The following is a 21239-nucleotide window of genomic DNA, read 5'->3' on the forward strand; positions in this document are numbered from 1 at the left end:
AGAAATTTTGCCAAAATCCAAGGATAACACAGTATCCACACATCATTGTAGGGACTGTCTTTCCTCCACCCACAAATTTTCTAATTCTATGCCAAATGGAAAAAAGATCATTTGATGAAATCTAACATCCTCCCCCACAAAATAAAATCCCATACATACCCTAGTACTTTTCTTCTGTATCCTAACTGTTTCTTTTCCTCTAGACCAGACCCCATCCTCTTTGAATCAGATCCTTCTCTAGCAATTCAATTCACTCCACGATTCTGTGCAATGTGTGGGGCAGGAACCAGCAAGCAAGGAACAAATCCAAAGCACACAAGGCAAAAAAGGCAAGAAGAAAAGTTCAGCGAGAGGAAGATATCTGCCCTCCATCAAATGTGCCAATGACAGAGCAAGCAGCACTCCATTCCTTTATCTTTGCTGGGACTATTTGTGTACATAAATGCATATGTTTTGACGGGCTGAGATCTAAGAGTAGACCAAAGAAACTGGGGGAGGGAGTGGAGAGGACGTCTGAAATTCTCATTTTCATTCAAGTCAGTTTTTGCATCTGAGTTTATTCTGACTCAGTGCTGTGGTATCAATCCATTCTTTGCGTGGGAAGGTTGAAGCAGAAAACGCACGCGTGCGGACACACACACACACACACACACACAGAGTGCTCTATAGAATTCTAATTCACTTAATCCAATGATATAGTAAAAGATACTTTACACACAGCAGAATGTCATGAATAGATGAGTAGCAAACCAAAAAGCGGCACTCGTTATCTACCAAAGTTGAGGGGAACCTGTTGTGGTCAAGAAGCAGTGGCGTCCTTAACTGAGGAAGACAATGCTGGAGCAATTCCTCTCTCTCTGTTCTTCCTTTGTTCCCATTCTTGTAGGGGCTGTGACCATCTTTTATATCTCCTTGTTATCCCTTGCATTTTGATCATATAATGGATTTTTACCTGTAGGATACATGTTCCCTGTTCTCTTTGTTATGCCCTAAAACCAGTTTTATCCAGCTCTCACAGTTGCACTCCTTTAGCAACCAGCAACTTACCCTTTGTGACTTGTGTTTCCACCCTCAGCCTTCAGTTACCACCCTGTGCCTGTATTCTCAAGGCCTCTACTCTCAAGGCTAGAGCCCTTGCTCTCTGCAGTTTGGATATATTTGAGGGATTTTAAAGACTATTCTAGAGTACATATTTCCCAAATGTATGAATGTGTGTATGAATGTGTGGCATGTGCACGACCTGGATGTAGTACTGCTATTCACTGTCTACAGTAGGGTTTCTTCTGTGTCAGGAAGCATGCATCCATCACATCAGTATTCTTTAGCCAGACCTCGATGAGAAGTGGGACACAACCTTCTTATGCAATAATAAATACTGTAAAACCCAGAACAAACTCTGCCTGACCTTCAACCACTTTCCAAGAAATAGTTTAAGTATTTTCCAAAAAGGCAACAGTTATGTAGGAAGTTGTCCAGCTTGGCAAGCATGTGAGAGAAAGATGCCAAAAGTCCAGTCTCATTTGCCAACATCAAGAGTATAATATCTCTCTGCAAGTTTCCATTCGGTAAATCAGAGATAAGAATTAGCCACTTTTCTTACATCGTGAGAACAGTGCATCTGCATAAGTACACAGCAGTCTTTCTAGTTAACCAGATTTCTTTTGGTTGCTATGCTAAACCACATGAGCATTTTACTTAAAAACAGACTTTTTCATCAGACTTGCAGTTCTGTTTCAAATGGTGAAAGTTCCTCTACCAGCTCCCTGAATGTAACCTGAAATGAAAACTAAACAAAAGTCACAGGTTTTGAATAATGGGGCTGTAAGAATCACTTCAGCTATTGCCAGACATCTAGTAAGTTAGCTTTCAGGTTCACCTGAGTTCAAGACTGAGGCATGGCTATTCTACTTAGTCACAATGAAGAAGAGAGAGGTTTTATTTTTCAGACCTTCCTTAGTTATGCTAGGAAAACAAAAGCAGAGGACTGCAAAAATATTTATTTTGGGGACTAAAACCCACTTGCTCTCTTGGTTCTCCAAAGCAGGTATGCATGACTAATTCCAAGTTTTATTTGTTTTCAGGCCTTCTTACTTAAAGAGTCATGCAATCTGATTTAAAGAAGGTTGCATTCCAACCACTCTACAAGCAGAGAGCCTCAGTGCTTCAGGTTTTCCTGGTCGATAATAGTTTCCAAATGCCAAAGCACCACAAACAATTATGTAATCATATACTTCATCTAAAAATAGGAGAGTAAGTTTTGCTATCGGGAAGAAAGAGATTTTTTTTTTTCTCCCCATCTCAAAAAAGAGGTGATCACAAGATGTTTTAGATGACTACAAGTGGTCTAAAGGACATGAAACTTATTTGTTTAAACTGCTCATTTGAAAATTAGGCCTGTTTCCATCTCAAGTCATTAATCAGCCTCCAAAAAACTCCCCTGAAAATGTCTGACAACTACTGGTTGTTTCATATTCAGTTGTATTAACTTGATACACAACTGGCAGATTTGAATTTGACAAAATACCAAATCAAAGAGAAGAAGGGCTCATTTCTGTAACGCTCCGAATGTCCTGGCTGCAGTCCAGCAAAGAACTTACTCGTGCTCTATTTAAAATAGCCAGTTCCAGTGCAGACTGTTCATACGCACAGTCAGATACAGCTGTGCTGTGTTTGCGAGAGAAAAGCTCTATATACAGAAAAAGTTGCTTGAAACAGTGTTTGCTGTAAACAGACTATAGGCCAAGGAGAAAATACTTTAAACAGGAAAAAAGTAATCCTGCTATTTGAAATTTTGTTACCCATATCAGTAACTAGCCATCAGAAAAGTGCATTTAGGTCTATCACACTTTGAATTTCCTTACATGTATGTTGTTTCTTGCTTGGAAATTATGTCTAGGAACAAAAAGAGGATTTTGACCTTCTGGCTGGGAACTCAGACAGTCTGGTTGGAGCATAAGCTGCAGATGTCCAGGAATCCTGGACAAATATCTTGCATGCACAAGGAGATCAAAATTGCACATAGAAGCTACTGCACTTGTACTGTATGGACACTACCCCAAGTGCCACACAGACAAGCTGCGTCGCAGCAAGCCTGCCGCATATGGACATGCTAGGTTTCTGAGCAGCAAATGCACACAGACTTCTGCTGGGAAATCAGGGAGCTAAAGCTAAAGGCTTTCATTTTTGTCATTTCTATTCACAGATGCAGAGGTGAACATTATATAGCTGCAAGCACACAAACTGTAATGGTAAAGTAGTAAATGAGGAAAAGATACTAAAACTGCAAAGTAATCATAGAAAAAAAATTTTAAGATAAAATGATTTTATGAAGAATGCTTGTTGCTGTAAGTTGTTTTGCCTGCTTTTGCTCCGACAACACAACATTAACAAAACAAAACAAATCTGTAATAAGCAAACAGGAAGGAAAGAATTAGTCAGAAACATCATCATTAGAAGCAGTCACTGTATTTAACCTGTATAGCCAGGAGACTACAAAAAGTAACATCTCACTATATCACACAGCCCACACTCACACTTCAGGAGAAAAAGCAGAAGCCGAAGTTAATGTACAATGAATTTTCCAGTTAGTACAGGCAGCCTGGTAAACAAGCCACAGAATAAGAACAGACTTGAGTCTCCCCCATCCTGCTGACTCCACTGTGTTGCATGTTTTACCGGTTCAAAGGGCTACTGTAGAAATTTTTCATACTGTCCTGCATGTTCCAGTTTAAGCCGGACAAAAATCAGAAATGCTAAGCTACAGCAAGTATCACATTCACTGGCCATAGGTTAAGCTAGCTAGCTTGAACCAGTCAGATAGCATTATCAAGTTAATATATTTTTAATGACTGCAGAAAATCAGATGTTTATATAGCAATGTAGATGAGAAGGTAGTAAAATCTATGTATCAGGTTAGTTGTCTATTGCCTTTTTTTCAGCATTTCTCTAAACAGACAATTTCTATTGGTTTTCTAATGACTGTATAACATTTATCAAAGCAAACACAATATTATCACAGCAAGGAACTGCTGTGATTTGACAATATTAAATACATACCAGTTTGATTTCATAGCTGAGGGCCATGTTCTTAGATGTGATATACAGTGTAAAGAAGGAGACTTCTAAGAGACACTATCCAAAAGTCTCAAAATCTGCCCAAAGACTTTTTAGGACAGATACTTAACTGGTAAAAAAATAAAGAAATTCCACTAAAATAAACATTTTCAGTGTCAGTTCTGTATAAGTTATGCTATCCTTCAAAAGACTTTATTTTCAATATTCTTAAGCTATAGTGAAAAGCAGAATGCAGGACTTCTTTGCAGTTATGAAAAAAAATCTGTTTCTCTTGTAAATACAATATTGCAAAATGGCAAATGTTATCTCAGTAGTATCTGGCTCAGAATGCACTAGAGGGTGACGAGAATATTTCTGTTTACTAACAAGGTAATGTTTGAATTGATTATCCAGTAACTATGCTGATAAACCTGGGTCAAATGTAGGTTGATTTATTTCTTATCTGCTACTAACACTAAGAAATATCCCCAGTTTTAACCATGAAATATTACTTAAGTCTAAGCAAAACATTTGCCATCTTTTTGTGTTCTCTGTAAATTAGTACTTTACTTTAGCTTTTTTAATACTTGTAGTTACATATACGCCCCTCCCTGAGAACAATGAGACCTTCAGGTACTCATAAGCTTGCCTTGCAACGACTCTCTGTAAAGCACCTCCAAAACAGGTCCTGTAACGCCTTGTCCAAACAGAACAAGTCCAGGGGCTGGGGTCATGCTCCCTTCAAGCCAATGGTGAGAGCATGAAGGGCAGTCCAGAAAGTTAACTGGCCTGGCCGGGACGTATCAAGAGCTGCCCAACCAGAAACACTAGAGTTTAGGCTGCCTAAACTGGAACAGTAGGTGCTTAAACCTCAGAAAACAATTCACTCTCTCCTGAAGGCACCTGAAAATCGATTTGTTTTGGTCCCTTGAATGCCCAAACTCAGGCTGTTGCGCACTGCTTTGGAATCCTCTCACCTGGCAGACATGGAAGGCACTCAGGCTCTAGGTCAATTAAGGGGAATGACATTGCCTGCTGCATAGTGCACTTGCCCCTAATTGCAAGATATGAGTTCTAGGCCTCAAGGTCCCAGTTCCCAGGCAAGTAGCCTCTCACATGTACACTAAGAGATGCACTGAGTAAGGCTATTCTCCAGTATCTTGTTAAACCTTCATTCCTTCCTCCACTGTAGACTAGAATTTCCACCAAGAGAGCAAGAATTAAAAGAGAGCAGCCTGCTGCTGGAAGCACTTTAGTGGGACTGAGGAGAGCCTGGATCCTCCCAACACTATTTATGTATTTTGAACTGGACAGGAATGAGGCAAAAGCGACCCCAAAAGCAGAGGTGCATGAAGACAGTCTAACCTGACCAAGTGAGCCAGCTCTGAGTAGAGTACAGTTGTGGTGCTGTGTGAATTCTAGCATGTACATTCTTCAGTACAGCACCAAGTTAGCCTTGTTAAAAAGCTTTTTTGCAACCTGAGCAAGCAGTTGTTGTTAATTTGGCATGGCACAATGGTGAGAGAGGACAGGAAGGGAGCAAGGCTGAATACCTTTTTAATTCAATTTCTTGCCCCCAAAATGGAAGTTTGGCAACGAGGAGTTTGGAATAATCAGCGCATATTGGTCATACTAGAGGAACAATGACTGCATCTTCACTGTCCTGTTGCAGTGTGTTCACCCGCAGAGTGTCTCAGTCAGTATGTATGCTGGAGAGAGGCCACAGCATGGCTCGGCCTTTGCAATACCCTCAGGACACTTTCCAAGGCAAGCGGGATAAGGCCTTTCCCCTCCCTAGCACCCCCAGGAACACCTCTACCAAGTGATATCTCAGTGTCCCCACTAGGCTACAGGGCACAGGGCAAGATAGAGGGATGGATCCACAGGGTGCTTGCTGTTCAGTGCCTCAGAAACAGCTTTTGCTAAACAGCATGAACAGAGCTGTATCTATCCTATGGCTGTTGTCCACCCCCTTTTATTTGGCGAGGCTCTCACACAAGTGCTGGCGAGCACTGTCCCCAGCCACCTTCTCCATGAAGGCTGGGCCTGTAAGGGTGGGTGCCTGTCTCCTCTCCTTATGAGGACTCCTAAACCTAGGCGCTGGGGAAGGCATGGGAAGGCTGATGCTCGGCTACCACGCCTGTGAACCCTTCCTGCCTTTCTAGATGATCTTGAGGATCACTGGTAAGGATCTGTGAGGGCTTCCTTCTAAAGGCTGCCTGATGGGTAAGAGGGTGTGCGGTGCAGGTAAGTCAGGAGTAGGGGGAGTGCATGGAGAGCATGGTGGGATAGCTGTGCTGTCTGAGAACACCCCATATACACAGTATGGATATATGGGGCCAGATGGATATATGGATATATGGATAGATGGGGCCACAGTATGGCCCCATCTAGGTGGCAGCTTTGAGGCCTATAGTGTCCATTTGGATTGGCACTCAGAAATAGCAGTATAGGTGTCACTTTTTGAGCCGAGCAAAAAAGATCAACCATGCTGAACGCCAAACAAATGAGTCAAAAGAATTTCAACAGAGAGAACTCAAAAGTGGAATTGCAAGGAATGGTTTTTGAATTACTCCTAAATGTGAAAGAGATAATTCTCCTTTGTACACCAGGTGAGGCACTATAATTCTGAAGTTCATAAACTGGTACATCCATATAAGGCACACCAGAACTGCAAGGAAAACACAAGGTTGAATCTGGAAGCCATGTCAGTATGCTGCCACACCTAATCTCATTAGCCTTCCCAGGAAGGCTCCTTAGCTCAGGATCAGAGCAAGGCTGACAAGGTTATGTCCTTTCTAGGGCAGAATTACTTGGCAGCAGATAAGGGCTCTTTGCAGTGGCTTCTGCTCTGGCCACTCGACATGTCCTAGCTCAAAAATGACAGAGCACATAGAAACATCTCCGCCTCCAACAGTCAGCACCAGGAGGTCAGCCAGGTGTCAGTCATCAAGCTTGCACAAGACAAGAAACAAAGGAGCTTCCACTGAAGATACAGAAATAATCAACTTAAAATAGGGAGAAGTAATTACATTCTGAACCAAATCATAAGCAGTCTGAGTATCCTCTAAGCTATCAGAGAAAAAAAGACTTTAGTTGGATAAACATTAAGAATTATTTAAAAAATCAGATACATTTTTCATAAATAAGCAGCTTCTTGCTGTTACACTAACCAGAGTAAGAATTAATATGGAATAGATTCATGGTTCATGTCAGAATTAATCACTCTGAGGCTTACGTTGGGAACAAACTTTTCCTATTGGCATGTTAACTGTATAATGGGATTTGTGAAGGTCCTACATGTGTTTTCAAAGCTCCTAATCTGATCAAAGTCAAAGCCATCACTTGGCTTTGCAAGATTTGTGCTTCTTCATGCCTACCCAAGCTTTCTGCTAATTAGAGGGAAGACTATTTACTGAAAATCTCAAGGGTGGAGGCAAGGGAAAAATGGCACCAAGTTGTATAAACCAAGTGTACTAAATTGTTTCTGTCTTCAGGACAGAAAGGAAGAATAGATGGCGCTTTACATTACTATGAAGAAAGAACAGACTATCTGACTAGATATAAGGAAATCCTTTTTCACCATGAGGGCGAGTTTTTATGCACTAGAAGAGGTTTCCAGAGAAACTCTATTCTTTCAACTTAAACTATTGTTTCTATGATTCTGCAAAGGGCAATAGGTAATCCTTAGCCACAGCAAGTAGGATAGAGAGAAGTCAGATGCGTATCATATGTCCAGGGCTTATAACCTGCTGACTTTCTGGCCAACACTTGCATTGTTTGAACAGAACACATCGTTCTTTGCCTTCCTTTTTTGCCATCTCCACTTCTCATTTGCCCTGTTAAATAAATCTTGATTTAGAATTACCATCAGACAAATGCAAGTCATTGGATGCCACTCCAAGAAGAAATCAAAGCTAAGCCCTGTCCCTAACAGGTAGCTCTAATATCCGTTAGATTTGTGAAACCATTTGAACCCATGTTATCATTACACCACCTGCAGACATGCTGGAGCAGTGAAGATGTTTATGGCATCTTTATGATGATGATGTTACCTAGGACCTTGATTTTTAGTGATGTACCTCCACTCTTGCTAGTATTGGCAGAAGCACTTAATTATGTGTGGCACACCTTCCCACCACCTAAATGGGTTTTGACAAAGCGACATCAGTTAGCAGGGAAATTAAGAAAAGTATCTAATGCAGGAAAAGTCAAGAAAGGAAATCAAGTTACAGTGAGCCATGCTCTCTGCCTACAACATCACAGAATAGTTCTTTCATTCATTAGCTATATAATAGTCTCAATTTAGAGGACCTAGAATGGCAGAGGTGAAAGTGTGTGGCTCGTACTGAGGTATTTATCTGCTTCAGTGGCCTTTCTGGATATGTTTCCTGAGGGTAAGATGGTCTTACCTGTTCTTGGGATATTTCCCAAGAAGCAAGCATGCCCCAAACTGCAACTTCTAAACTTGAACTTCTGTTTTAAACACCTATTCTCAAAAAACGAAAGTGATGTTTTCTGTGCACCAGTTCTGATGGGAGTTAATTTGAGGTCTCCATTTTGTTGTGCCTCAAATTCCATTTAAATTCATCTTACTGCATTAAAAATAAACCCTCAGTAAAGACTAGGTTGAAATGGATAAAGGTAATTCACTTACAACATCCTGAGTTGATGCTCAAGGGTAATTTTCCCTGCATACTGTCCCTCATTGCCACAGGGCACAGTGAAATGACTGAAAACAAGTAGCTGACATGTCCAGTAGTCTGGCCTGAGCAGAGTAAAAAGATGCAATACCTCCTTGCTTGGAGGATTTGCCGTTTTCCACCTAGAGTTCTACTGTAATCATAGCTTAGATGAGGAGTCATGTCAGGAGTGGATGTTGTCTACCTTGACTTCAGTAAGGTTTTTGACACTGTCTCCCATAGCATTCTCAAAGGCAAGCTCAGGAAGTCTGGGCTAGATGAGTGGACAGTGAGGTGGACTGAGAACTGGCTGAAGGGCAGAGCTCAAAGGGTTGTGATCAGTGGCACAAAGTCTAGCTGGAGGCCTGTATCTAGCGGTGTCCCCCAGGGGTCAATACTGGGTCCAGCATTGTTCAACTTATTCATCAGTGATGTGGATGAAGGGACAGAGAGCACCCTCAGCAAGTTTACTGATGATGCAAAACTGGGAAGGGTGGCTGATACATCCAAGGGCTGTGCTGCCATTCAGAGGGACCTGGACAGGCTGGAGAGATGGGCAGAGAGGAACCTCATGAAGTTCAACAAAGGCATGTGCAGAGTCCTGCACCTAGGGAGGAATAACCCCAGGCACCAGTACAGGTTGGGGGTTGACCTGCTGGAAAGCAGCTCTGAGGAGAAGGACCTGGGGGTGCTGGTGGACAAGCTGACCATGAGCCAGCAGTGTGCCCTTGCAGCCAAGAAGGCCAGTGGTATCCTGGGTTGCATTAGGATGAGTGTTGCCAGCAGATCAAGGGAGGCGATCCTTGCCTTCTACTCAGTCCTGGTGAGGCCGTATCTGGAGTGCTGTGTCCAGTTTTGGGCTCCCCAGTACAAGAGAGACATGGAGCAACTGGAGAGAGTCCAGTGAAGGGCTACTAAGATGATTAAGAGACTGAAGCAACTCTCATATGAGGAAAGGCTGAGAGAGCTGGGAGAAGAGAAGACTGAGGGGGGATCTTATCAATGTGTATAAGTATCTGAAGGGAAGATGTAAAGAGGATGGGGCCAGACTCTTTTCAGTGGTGCCCAGCAACAGGACAAGAGGCAACAGGCACAAACTGAAACACAGGAAGTTCCATCTGAACATGAGGAAAAACTTCTTTACCGTGAAGGTGACAGAGCCCTGGAACAGGTTGTCCAGAGAGGTTGTGGAGTCTCCTTCCTCAGAGATACTCAAAAGCTGTCTGGATGCAGTCCTGGCCAATATGCTCTAGGTGACCCTGCTTGAGCAGGAGGGCTGGACTAGGTGATCTCCAGGGGTTTCTTCCAACTTCGACTATTCTGTGATAATTCTGTTCAAGGCCCACAGAAAACCAAAGCAAAGGAGGGCGTTAATGCCTAGAGCTCATTTCAGAAGTAAAATCCTTTTCTAACGAGGATGGAGGAACCATGGTCTCAGTTATCTCACAACACGTTCCATTGCAACCAACAAATTATATTGTTTCCTTATTAAGAACACTCTCCATCCTTCCCCAGCTGATACAGGCAGAACTGGGCTTCCAGACTCAGCTCCCTGCAAACTGAACATGGCTTCCTTTAGCCCATCAAAATAGAGAGGAATCTCTGGAGCAGAGAGAAGAAACAGATTTGTTCCTTCCACTCTTCACACTCTGCAAATTGTCCTAATCACAAGGACAGATCAAACTTCCTTCAGTCTCTTTCTTTTCTGGCTCTATGGGTTTTGCATTTTTTGGCTTCAGAGGGGCTGAACAGCAGCAGCAGAAAATGCTCGTGCCAAAAGTTCCCATGACCTGGTAGTTCGGTCATTCTTCTGGGGACAAGCTCTCAATCGCACTCATGCAGAACACAATGCAAAAACAGGTACTACCATCATGGCCCCAGCTAGACTTATCCTGAGCAGATGGAGAGATTTCCTTCCGGCTCTTTATACCCTCAGTGCAAGAGACACACTTAAGTGGATGGCATCACTTTGTATTAGGGCCCTAATTCCCCAAATAAATCAATGTGGAAAGGAAGTCCTACATCAGGTGGATTAGATCACTCTCTGGCACTGTCTATATGGCAAGGCTCCAGTGCACCCAGCATTCCTTGCCCCCAAGTTGTCTAGGACTGAATTCCCTTGGAGATCTGGACTCCAGCAGGGAAACCCTGCACACCTGGCTGCCTCTCCCAGGGCTCTTCTTCTACTGCTGCTTTTGCAACAGTGACCTCTTTTTATTCCTAACAGGAATTTTAATCTCTATCTCCTCTACTCCTGCCTAGTCCCTAGTCTAGAATGGCTTTCTCATTCCAGGGCATACTGCAGCATCACTGGCATTTCATGGACTTTATCTGTAAGCCATGAATGCTTTTAGTCTTTTGATGTCCCCTGCATCCATCAGTCCAACACAGAAAACTCTCTCTACTATTATTTTCCTCCTTAAACCAGTTAATGAGTAAATGATTTAATAAGTCTTTTAAACTCCATTTAAGAGGTCCACCTGGCAACCTTTATAGTTTGCATAATGATCTGCATGAAATTCCAAAAGTAATGAGATCGGAAGAACAGCTATCTAAAAGATAAACTGTTAAAGAGCAAGAAGCAAAACACCCAGAAATCCAGCCAGCATTTTCAGCTCTGTAGATATCATAACATTACCACATCAGCAGTTCTGAGAGTCAGCTAAGCAGTGGAGTTCTTAGAAGTGACACTAGGATCACGCACATGTTTACACACAATGCACTGCATACACCTGCAGTCTAACCAGAAATGGGATAGCACCAAGAGCAGGAAGAACTTTGCTAACTTTCATCTACTTAATGTGGGTATCAGTAGCAGTGTCAGTAGCAAGGGCTTCAGCATGGGCTAGCTATCCATGCTTTTATGCAAGCCCCAGGCACACAAGTCTTTGCCTGCTAATTCTTTTCTCTTATAGTATCAACACATCTAGTTCACTGCCACCTTGGGTATGGCTACACATGCTGCAGTCACACCTGACTGCTGTGCAGATGTGCTTTAGGCATAGAAGAGCCTTTGAATACTAGGCTTGAGTGCTGTTGCCACATCATGTTAACTTCATTTGCCACTTTCCAATAAGTTGCTGTTATATCCTCCTGCTGACTGTAAATGAAACCTTTCATTATGGTAGGAAAGCACAGTCTAATGTAACTAAATTAAAACACAACTAGAAAAAAATGTTGTAATTATACATCTGAAAACAGTAGTTAACTTGGCTGTAGAAGAGTCAGATTTCAGTAGCTAAAGGGCATAGGAGAAGCTTCACATCAACATCTTTCTCCCTAAGCTGCCCTGTGGACCTTCCCATCAAGAGTGAAAATTAGATAGTGACTAGTAATTATCACAATGGTATTTATTTCACAACACAACAATTTTTTTTTCAGATTAGATGTATAACACACTTGTGGGATTTGCAGCTCTTCTTTGGAGTAGCTACAGGAACCCAAGAAAGTTCAAAGACTTTTAGTTAGGGCTACACAATTCACTGCTGCAGAGTTCAAGCCTACATATGTTCAGGTCAAATTGCTTTACAAAAAACTTAAACAAACTTTCATTTACCCTATCTTTAAACAAGAGGATGGGGGTGAAACTTAAGCATTCAGGTAAAAAAGAGAGCCATAAAAAAATAGTCCAAAAGAAACAAAACTAGTACCCTGTTTCAAAGATGCATTTTAAGGATATAAACACACACACACACATCCCCCTCACCAAACTCTTACAAAATACCAATGCACACTTTCCTTAAAAACTGCCTAAAAAATTGAACAAGATTTTTTTAAAGTCGTCTTTCTTGGGCAGTGTTTTAATAATGCATTTAGAATCTCATTTAATCCAACAGACCAACCTTCGCTGCTATTATTACATAAAGGGAAACCAAAAAAGTCATGTGTTATTTCCAGCTGAACCAGTTATGCAAACTCAGTATATAAATGGACTCAAAGCTTCAACATTAGAAACTGAAGAGATGATAAAGCTACCCAATGAGTGTTACTGCTTTTTAAAGCAATTATGGTAGCTTTATGAACTAACTAAAAAGAACTAGGTACTTAGACAAACAATGAGGATCTCTTTACATTAAGGTGTTCAATCTATGACACAGCAAATGCTTACGTTAGGAAGAAACATCATTCAGTATACACTAACTTAACTACTACTGTTTTTGAGATTTACAATAAAATTGAAAAAATCTTTCAAAACAATTTAAATACAAATAGCTGCAAGATAAAGATATAAGATTTCTAATGGCCCTTAAGACATTTCTGGGGAAGCAGATTACATAAAAGATTCCCCAATCTTAGCACATGAAACTAATGATAATTACACAGGCAAGCAAATTGCTTATTATCTGGAAAAGGACACAGAAAGTAGGTTGTGGACAAAAAAGAAAAAAGAAAAAAAAAGCGAAGGAGGGGAAGAGGAAAAGGAAGAGGGAGAGTAAGAGAACTGTTTGAAGAGCAAGTACTTACCATCACTGAATGGATCAGAATACACATTTCCTATACTATCTGTTTAGTTCATGTTCCAGTCTACTAAAGATATTGTGGTAAATCAGTCTCTGAAGAACAAATCAGAATTTCTGTAGATCTGGTGCTTCATGTACTAGATGTTTATACAAACATGTAAGAGGTTAATTCTTTCCCCAAAGAATTTACATTTCAAGACAAGAGACAGCTCAAAGACTGAGAACATGAACTATAAATGAGTTATAACTAACTCCTCTGACATCTTGCAAAGTCATCTTAGGTTTCCCACAGCACCTCCTAGATAGAGAATATCTGCAAAAATATGTGACAAGTGAAGTATTTCTAGAGAAAGCAAAACAACTAAGGAGCAAGGGGAAATTCAGGATTCTAAAACATGCTAAGCTACTGACTTGGTCTTTATGAAAGCATGTTTAACGAGAGGTAATGGGTCGGACTGAATGTGCATCGTTGGAATAACCTTACATTACCAGGAAAGGTAAATAGGTTACTTATTTTATGTCTAATTTCTATTGTCCTAGGTAGTGTGTAACTATATTTTTGAAACATTAAAAATTTAGATTGAATTTTAATCTTTGACAAAAGAATACCACAGATCATTATTTCCTTTTCTCAGAAGGCTACCTTGGGGAATTCATTGACTGCTGTTGGAAGAAACTGAAGGAAAATTCTATGTATGAACTCAGTAGTTCTTAACTACAGTGGGACAGTGGCCTCTTAATCATATTTTGTTGGAAGCAAGGGCTAATAACCTCACAAGTTTGCCGACTATATACACTTATAGACAAAATAAATGATGATCTGCTTACAATATCCATTCATTAGAGACCAGTCTAGATCAGAACAGTCTAGGAAGTAGTTCTAGGAACGTTCTGCTGCCATCTACAGACTGGTGTTGCAGCACCTTGAAGCAAGTGGGCCTCCCACTCTGAACCCAGTGTCAGTGAACATTCAGGTCACACCAAAGACTGACTCAAGACATAAAGGTCCTGTGCAAACTGAAGACCTTGTGTTTTGTGACCAGCGTAAGTTTGCATCCATGAAAGTACAAAGCAATTCCTTATAGTAGGTAAAGTGTATCCCATGGATACTGTGATCTGTGCAAGTGCAACAACCATTATTTGTAAACCCCAATGCTGTCGAGGACTAACTCATTTATCTCCTTGTCTTCTGCCTGAGGTGAAGTGTAGTATGTCAGAGCACTTGCATCTCTGATGAAGGTGTTATTTTGTGGGTAAAAAGTGGAAAGTCGTCTAGAATTAAGTTGGAGGACAGGGATGGATGACCTGAATAAGCAGAAAGGACAGCTTCAAAGCAATACCAATGAATTAGAGACAAACTGATTATGAAGTGATAATTAAATGCTCAAAGAACAGGGCATATTGGCTGAGTAGTCTGATCAGAGAAGAATATCATTTTACAGTGATTGATAAATAAGGACAATAAATTCCATAATGCAGTACTAGTGTTAAAAGAGAAATGCCTTCTGAGAGTATATTAGGGTATTAGTAAGTTTAAGAAGAATGAAAAGTCCATACTCTGCATTAACTAGAACAAATTAAGACACAAAGCCTACATACACTAGGAGTTTCTTTCTTGAATTACGCACCCCCTTCTTGAAGATTTCATACCCTCTTTCCTCTCCAGCTTTTCAGCCTTCCACCAATTCTCCTATTGCCTTTTTTCACCATTTCTAGACACAGAACCCCAATCACAAATCAGTTCCACTGCATCCTCCTCTTCAACTGCTCTTGGCCTGTATCATCAGTGGTGGTACTAGGCTTCCTCCACTTAAACATCAGGAGTACATTTGTGCGACACCTGGGAGATCCAGCATTAACTGCTGCAATTGCATCACTTAAATGAGGGCTGGCAAAATGAATAAAGAGGAGAAACTTCATGGCAAATCTGCCTGCCAACCTTTTGCTCTCTAAGGAGTAGCAGCTTCAAGCTGTAATGGTGTCAGAAGCCCAGGCAACAGATAACATGGCATATTATAAAGAAGCTTAGAGAATCATGAACGTCATAAGTGAAGGGGACCTAGTCTAGAGTTATTGGATATGTATTAGTTTAGTGTCATGTAGACCAATCTTAACATCCAAGATCCAAGATTAGACAAACCCTTAAAACAATTCCAAGAGTTCCTGTCACAACAAAAGTATTTCAACTTCAGAGTAAAACCTTTATGAATAGTCAGGGTTAATCCAGGACCTCTGACATTTGACATCAACCTGCTCACCCTGCCTGCAATATGTTGGGCAGGGAGGAGAAGCTAAAAACAAAAATTCCCCAAGAATTTACCGAGATGGCTGCAATGTGCATGAGCAGGACGATTTTAAGGGAGCAGGGAACCTCACCAAGGCCATTTTCTCTCCTTATTCAAAACTACGCACAATCATTGAGAAGCAATGAAATACCATTTACTCAATGCCAGCACAAACAAATCCTCCATGTTAGGCAAAGAAAACACCATCTGTCATCTCTTCTGGTGTCCAAGTTATAGGATAAAGAATTGAGTAAAACATTTTGGGGAAAATGTTCAAGAGTTATGAGTAACTATGTAGGAAGAAGATATCCGAAAGCAAAAAAAATCACAGAGGAACAATCTAAGAAATAAAGCCCCCCAAGTAACCAATACCACATCTTGTTCCTGGAGAAGGCCTCAGAGTGGCTCATGGCTAAACAGAATTGGTCAACAGGCAAATTGTAACATCTCTAAATCCGCAATAATCTACCAAGACCTAATACTTGCAAACTGATGTTCACATTGTTCTGGCTTCCCCTAAGGTTCAAACGTAAGGACACTTGGAACAAGTGTCAAGGAATGTGATATTTACTTAGCAGATACAATCTTTACATAAACCCTGGAAACATTTCTCAGAAGATGTAAGCCTTAGTCCATGCAGGTGTACTGACATATTTTATGCAAATTACACTGAAAAGATATAAAAGGTTAACAGAAAGGCAACAAACATGATCGGAGAGTGTAGAATGACTTGTTCATATGGAATAATAAAGTGAAGACTCTTCAGTGAAGAGTCTGAAGTTAGGACTCCTCAGTCTGGAAAAAGAGAAAACTGAATATGACAGAGGTAAATAAAATCTGAATGATGAGGAGATAGTGAATAGGGATTGATTGTTCACTGTGTGTTCCAGTGCAAGGGCTGGGGGTAGGGGGCACCAACTGAAACTAACAGAAGGCAGATTCAAAACTAGCAACACAACCTATGGCCAAGTTTTGGATAGTAATATTTTACATGGGTTCAAAAAGTGATTAGGCAAATCCATCACTAGTTGTTAATTTAACCAAAGCCATGTCTATCTTCAAGTGGTCAAATGTTGGGAGAGTATGTGTGGGAAACTTCATACATGATTATCTTGTTCTTACATGCTTCTATAGGCACTGCCTTTGGCCACTGTGAGAGGCATTCCTATATTTTTATAGTGTATTATGAAATTCTGAATACCTTTATGAATGCTAAACACCCAATGAAATTAATCATTTTAAATTCGATATTTTGTAAGAGTAGAGTACTGTTTCTGTGGTATAAGGTGCACTGTGGTACACATGGCAGGTTTCCCTTGAGGTATGAGTTACACATTTCTTTTTCTCTTTCTTAACAGGTAACAGAAATTTGAACAGGAAGTGAGATAACAATCCACAATCACTCTCTCTTTTTCTCATCTCTTAGGTCATCTGAAAAAAGGATGCAAATATTGCTCACCAGTGTGGAGGACAGGTAAGTGAACTTTTGCCCTAAACATTTCTTGATACATAAGATATGAACCTTGCTGCATGCGTTGCAAATTCTGCAGGAGGCCATAGCTACGGGCCGGTCATCCATTTTCGTCTGCTGCCGGTGGAAACAGGACTGAGATGGTGTCTTTTCCCATTGTACGGGCAAGCCATCTGTTTCTGGGCGAAACAGGACTGGCATGATGTGACCACGTGGGACGCACTGAGCCTGCACGGAACCAGACCACGCCGCATCATGTCCACCAGGCATACGCATGAGATTTCTTGGAAATGGGTGGAGATTCTGGGACTTGGACTGTATAAAAAGGATACCACCCAAAGCTAAGTGGAGGACCCACCCACCACCAAACGGGACCCCCCACCACCGAGACTCCCAAAGGAAGAGGACCAACGGGACGCCGCTGGATCCACGGGTGGTGATATCTTTTTCTCTCTTTTTCTCTCTTTTTCTCTCTTTTTCTCTCTTTTTCTCTCTCTTTCTCTCTCTTTCGTTGAATGTTGGTAAGATCTGTTCAAAACGTGTGGCACGGGACTTGTCTAGCTAGTTGAAGTAACCGCCATTGAATTATCATATTTGACCATATGCCTTATCTTTGTGTTAATAAATCATAAAACTGGTTGGCTGGTGTCGTTTCACCTTAATTCAGTCCAAGGGCATCACGAACTTGGTCGTTGGCCCCAAGGGGAGGGAGGTCATCCTAAACGACTCCTTTCAGGCCACAACAACCAGCTTATGATCCTATGCTTGTAGCTAGGGCAAAGAAATGATCTATAGAGATACTGTGATTTTTTTCTTGAGATTCTTAAAATCTTTAGCCAATGGGGCGAGCTGAACTTAGTCCTTCAAATATTTTGGATCTTGTCCCTCAGTTAACCCTACTTCCTCAAAAAAAAAAAAAAAAAAAAAAAAAAAGAAAATCACAAAGCACAGAAATTCTAAAGTATTGTAGGGGATCAGTCACTCAGTAATGCAATTTTTTCCTTCATTAAGCAGCAAAAAAAGAACGAAAACAAAGGGCAGAATCAAAACAAAGATGAAAGAAATAATTAGAGAAAAGGGTAGTGGCAGTACAGAAAAAGTGGATGAAAATGTATTCTGTAAACCCATATTTCGTTTTAATATGACTGGACAAAATCTCATCTACTGTCCTCTGTGAAGTGGCACTTTCAGCATGAACTACCCAGATATTGTGGGATACTGGAACACAATTAGCTGGGTCCCTTTAAATTCTAAAATCCTTTCCATTTCTCTGGAAGTAACTTAAACTCTCATCAGTCATGTTGCCAACCACTTCCTGCTGGAATCAAGTGTTTCAGATTTTCCCTACTTGTAGATGGCTTGAGTTGTCTTTAAAAAACACCCACAAATCCAACTCCAATTAAAACTCAACAGCTACAACTCAAAGAAAAATACCACAAGTCACAAGACCTGCTATGATTTAGGAATTAATAATTTCAAGAGCTTCCATTCCATTCGATAGAAAGTTGTATCGTGTTAAGAGCAAGCTTGACCTGTCCAAGAAATACTATATAGCAGAATTACAGGTATCAGTCGCTCTTGAGAGTTTCTAGGATGGAGATGACTACAGTAGAAGTGCTTATAAATGCACCTCACTCTCTCATACTGCACAAAGGGAAGCTGTATCTCATGTTGGTAACCATTCCATTGTCCAAACACGGTAACTGTGTGTGTGGATGAAACTATCAGTTACAGAATTTGAGCAAGTTATTTTTCAGCAAGGTGAGCTACACATTGCTAGGACAAGAATAAATCAGACTTACATACTTAAATCAATACCTTATTTTTGTGGAATATGTAGATCCACAGGAATAAATGCACTTCAAATCAGATCAGTATTTCATCTTTTTATCTTGCATCTTTTATCAATCAGGTATTAACAGGGCTTGCACCGGTTAAAATCCACTCTTCTATAAACAGCTGTAAAAACACAGTAAGCGATTAAACTGTAGAAAGAGATTGAAAGCAAGCTATCAGACTTCCTACTGCTCAAAAAACACTTATTATGTAGGCATTTTGTAGAAATGGATGTTAGGACTCTAGAAAATGGACAGGAAAATCCTTTGAGAATGTACTTTATTTCAGAGAGCAATAGAAATGTCATAACGCTTCTAGGCTTTTTCCACGTACTTGAGGAAAACTGCTTAAAAGTAACATACCATGTAGTTACTTTTGTTCAAGTCCAAATAGCTGAATGTTTACACGTCATACAACTTACTCCAGCTACCTCCGTCTCCCACGAGACTGGTGCAGATGGTTTCTTTCGAGACATTAGCTTTGAAATTATTTGGCTAGTAGCACTGCATTCCAGCCCCACATAAAATAGCCCTGTATAGTTTACTTGCATTTTTCTCTCCTCACAATATCTCATGATTAATATAAATAGCTGTCTGCTAGTGACCTAGTAAAAACCCAAAAGAAACAAATACTAAAAAGTTTTATGCAGACCTACAAAAACTGTAACTTTGGTTGCAACAACTCTTCTTGCAACGCATTTAGGATTTAGCTTCATGTTGCTCTTTGAGATTTTTTTTTTATTCAACTGTTTATTTGCTTGATGTTAGCAGTGGCTGTCAGTCCATATGCCACTTTCAGCCTACTTGATAGATCTGTGAGTTTGGACTACAGGCTTGAGCAAATCAAAGCTTTTAATGAAACATAGTTTTGAAGTTTGATCACTTCGAGAGGGAGCCCTACAAAAGCAGGAGACTAAAATTAAATGGTATTTCTGGCTTTTCCTGTGAGGTTGAATTCCCATCAACACTGTCCAGCAACTGGACTGCCTGGAGGAGAGACCAAAGGGACTGCTTAGGGGCTGACGGCTTCTTGGCAATGCATTTCTAGAGTCACTTCAGGGTGGAGTGGCCCTGTGCACTAAACAAATCCCACATCTCTGCTTTACTTCACACATGCAGCTATTGGGCCCTTCTTTGAGAGAGTACAGTGTAGATTTGGGCAGCACACAAAAGCCTCAGACGTGCTAGTCATGGCAGTTAACAAAGCAGAGTAGGCATGGCAAGTGACCCGGAGGTCCCCTCCTGTCTTAATCTAGCATTCAAAATACAAACTGAAGTAACGTAACCAAAGTTGCCCTGCCTATCTTAAATATTTGGCAGTGTGAATCCATGCCAGCTACAAGAGCTACCTGCCCTATTACTCTCTCCAACACATCTGCTCTAGACAACTGCTGAACACTTACCAGGAACAAAATAAGAAGATTTATCATACGACCAAATTAGGAGGAGCAGGGAAAAGAAGAAGGGGAGAACAAAAGAAATGGAAACTATTGGAACCTAGGAGATGCAGAATGAAGATATACATGAAGGTGAGAAAAAAAGGAGAGAGTATAAGGTTATGGATATTGCACTTTGGTATAGTGAAGAAAAATGAAGTAAAATCTGACAAGAGTCCCCTAGTAAGACTTTCAAGAATTCAAACCATATCTCTAGAAAACAGAACAAGAATTCAGTCACACTTCAGCAAAGGCTTTTGGCATGCTCTTGATTAATTTTAACTTATATGTTTACGTAAGTTAAAACTGCTTAGGTACAGATAACACCTACATTGTAATGTTTTTCTAAGACTTAGTGATAAATTATATACTTTAACAAGAAATATTTTTGGTGCTGATTACTAGGAATGATTCTTAAAGCTACACACACACCAAATGACCTTGTTTTAGACCCTTGAACTTTGCTGCTATTCACACGTAGGCAAATTTTAAATTTCCTGATATATAGAGAGGAAGTTAGTGAGCTACATATTATTGGGCCTCTGGACCAAAGGCAAGATTTGTTATTAAAACAGATTTTATATATAGCCGAATGTCACATTTACAGTATACTAGAAATCAATGGTTCTACTTACTTCTTCCTGCTATAAACAGGCTTAAATGAGAAGCAAATTAATGCAAACTGTTTCTCCCTAAACAATCTATCCAACATTTTTCTGCCACAGAAATGGACAGAGCAGAGGGCATTAACTACAGAAAACTCCCATTAAAACACAGTTAATTTCCCAGATCTCTTAGGGAAGAAAGCCTAGTCTGGTCTTCTAACACATCCTGCATTTTAAAATAAAGTTGCTTTGAAGAATATTGCCCTCTTGACATAGCTTCAGCCTCTTACTTCAGAAGCACTGCATAAAAGCGTGTCTCATAGCATCCTTCAAACATATTAAACACCCTTAAACTCTTATTAGAGCCTCACTCCAGCTCTTCCTTGCTGGACCCACAGGAAGTCAATGTGAC

General features: G+C 40.6%; 2 long non-coding RNA genes across 2 annotated transcripts in view; one reads left to right on the plus strand and one right to left on the minus strand.

Annotated features, from left to right (window-relative positions):
- The window catches only part of LOC112995253 (uncharacterized), a 41528-nt gene extending 27912 nt beyond the window's left edge, over nucleotides 1-13616 (minus strand). Inside the window, exon 1 of the long non-coding RNA XR_003262151.2 lies at nucleotides 13200-13616. This is a non-coding gene — a long non-coding RNA (uncharacterized LOC112995253). The remainder of the gene's footprint in view (nucleotides 1-13199) is intronic.
- A 3289-nt stretch (nucleotides 13617-16905) lies between these two features.
- On the plus strand, nucleotides 16906-17590 carry LOC135324888 (uncharacterized). The gene is made up of 2 exons (XR_010386121.1): nucleotides 16906-16954; nucleotides 17031-17590. It is a non-coding gene; the product is annotated as an uncharacterized LOC135324888 (long non-coding RNA).
- Nucleotides 17591-21239: the final 3649 nt, after the last annotated feature.

This window comes from Dromaius novaehollandiae, chromosome Z (assembly GCF_036370855.1).
Source record: "Dromaius novaehollandiae isolate bDroNov1 chromosome Z, bDroNov1.hap1, whole genome shotgun sequence".
In the NCBI taxonomy this organism is placed as follows: Eukaryota; Metazoa; Chordata; class Aves; order Casuariiformes; family Dromaiidae; genus Dromaius; species Dromaius novaehollandiae.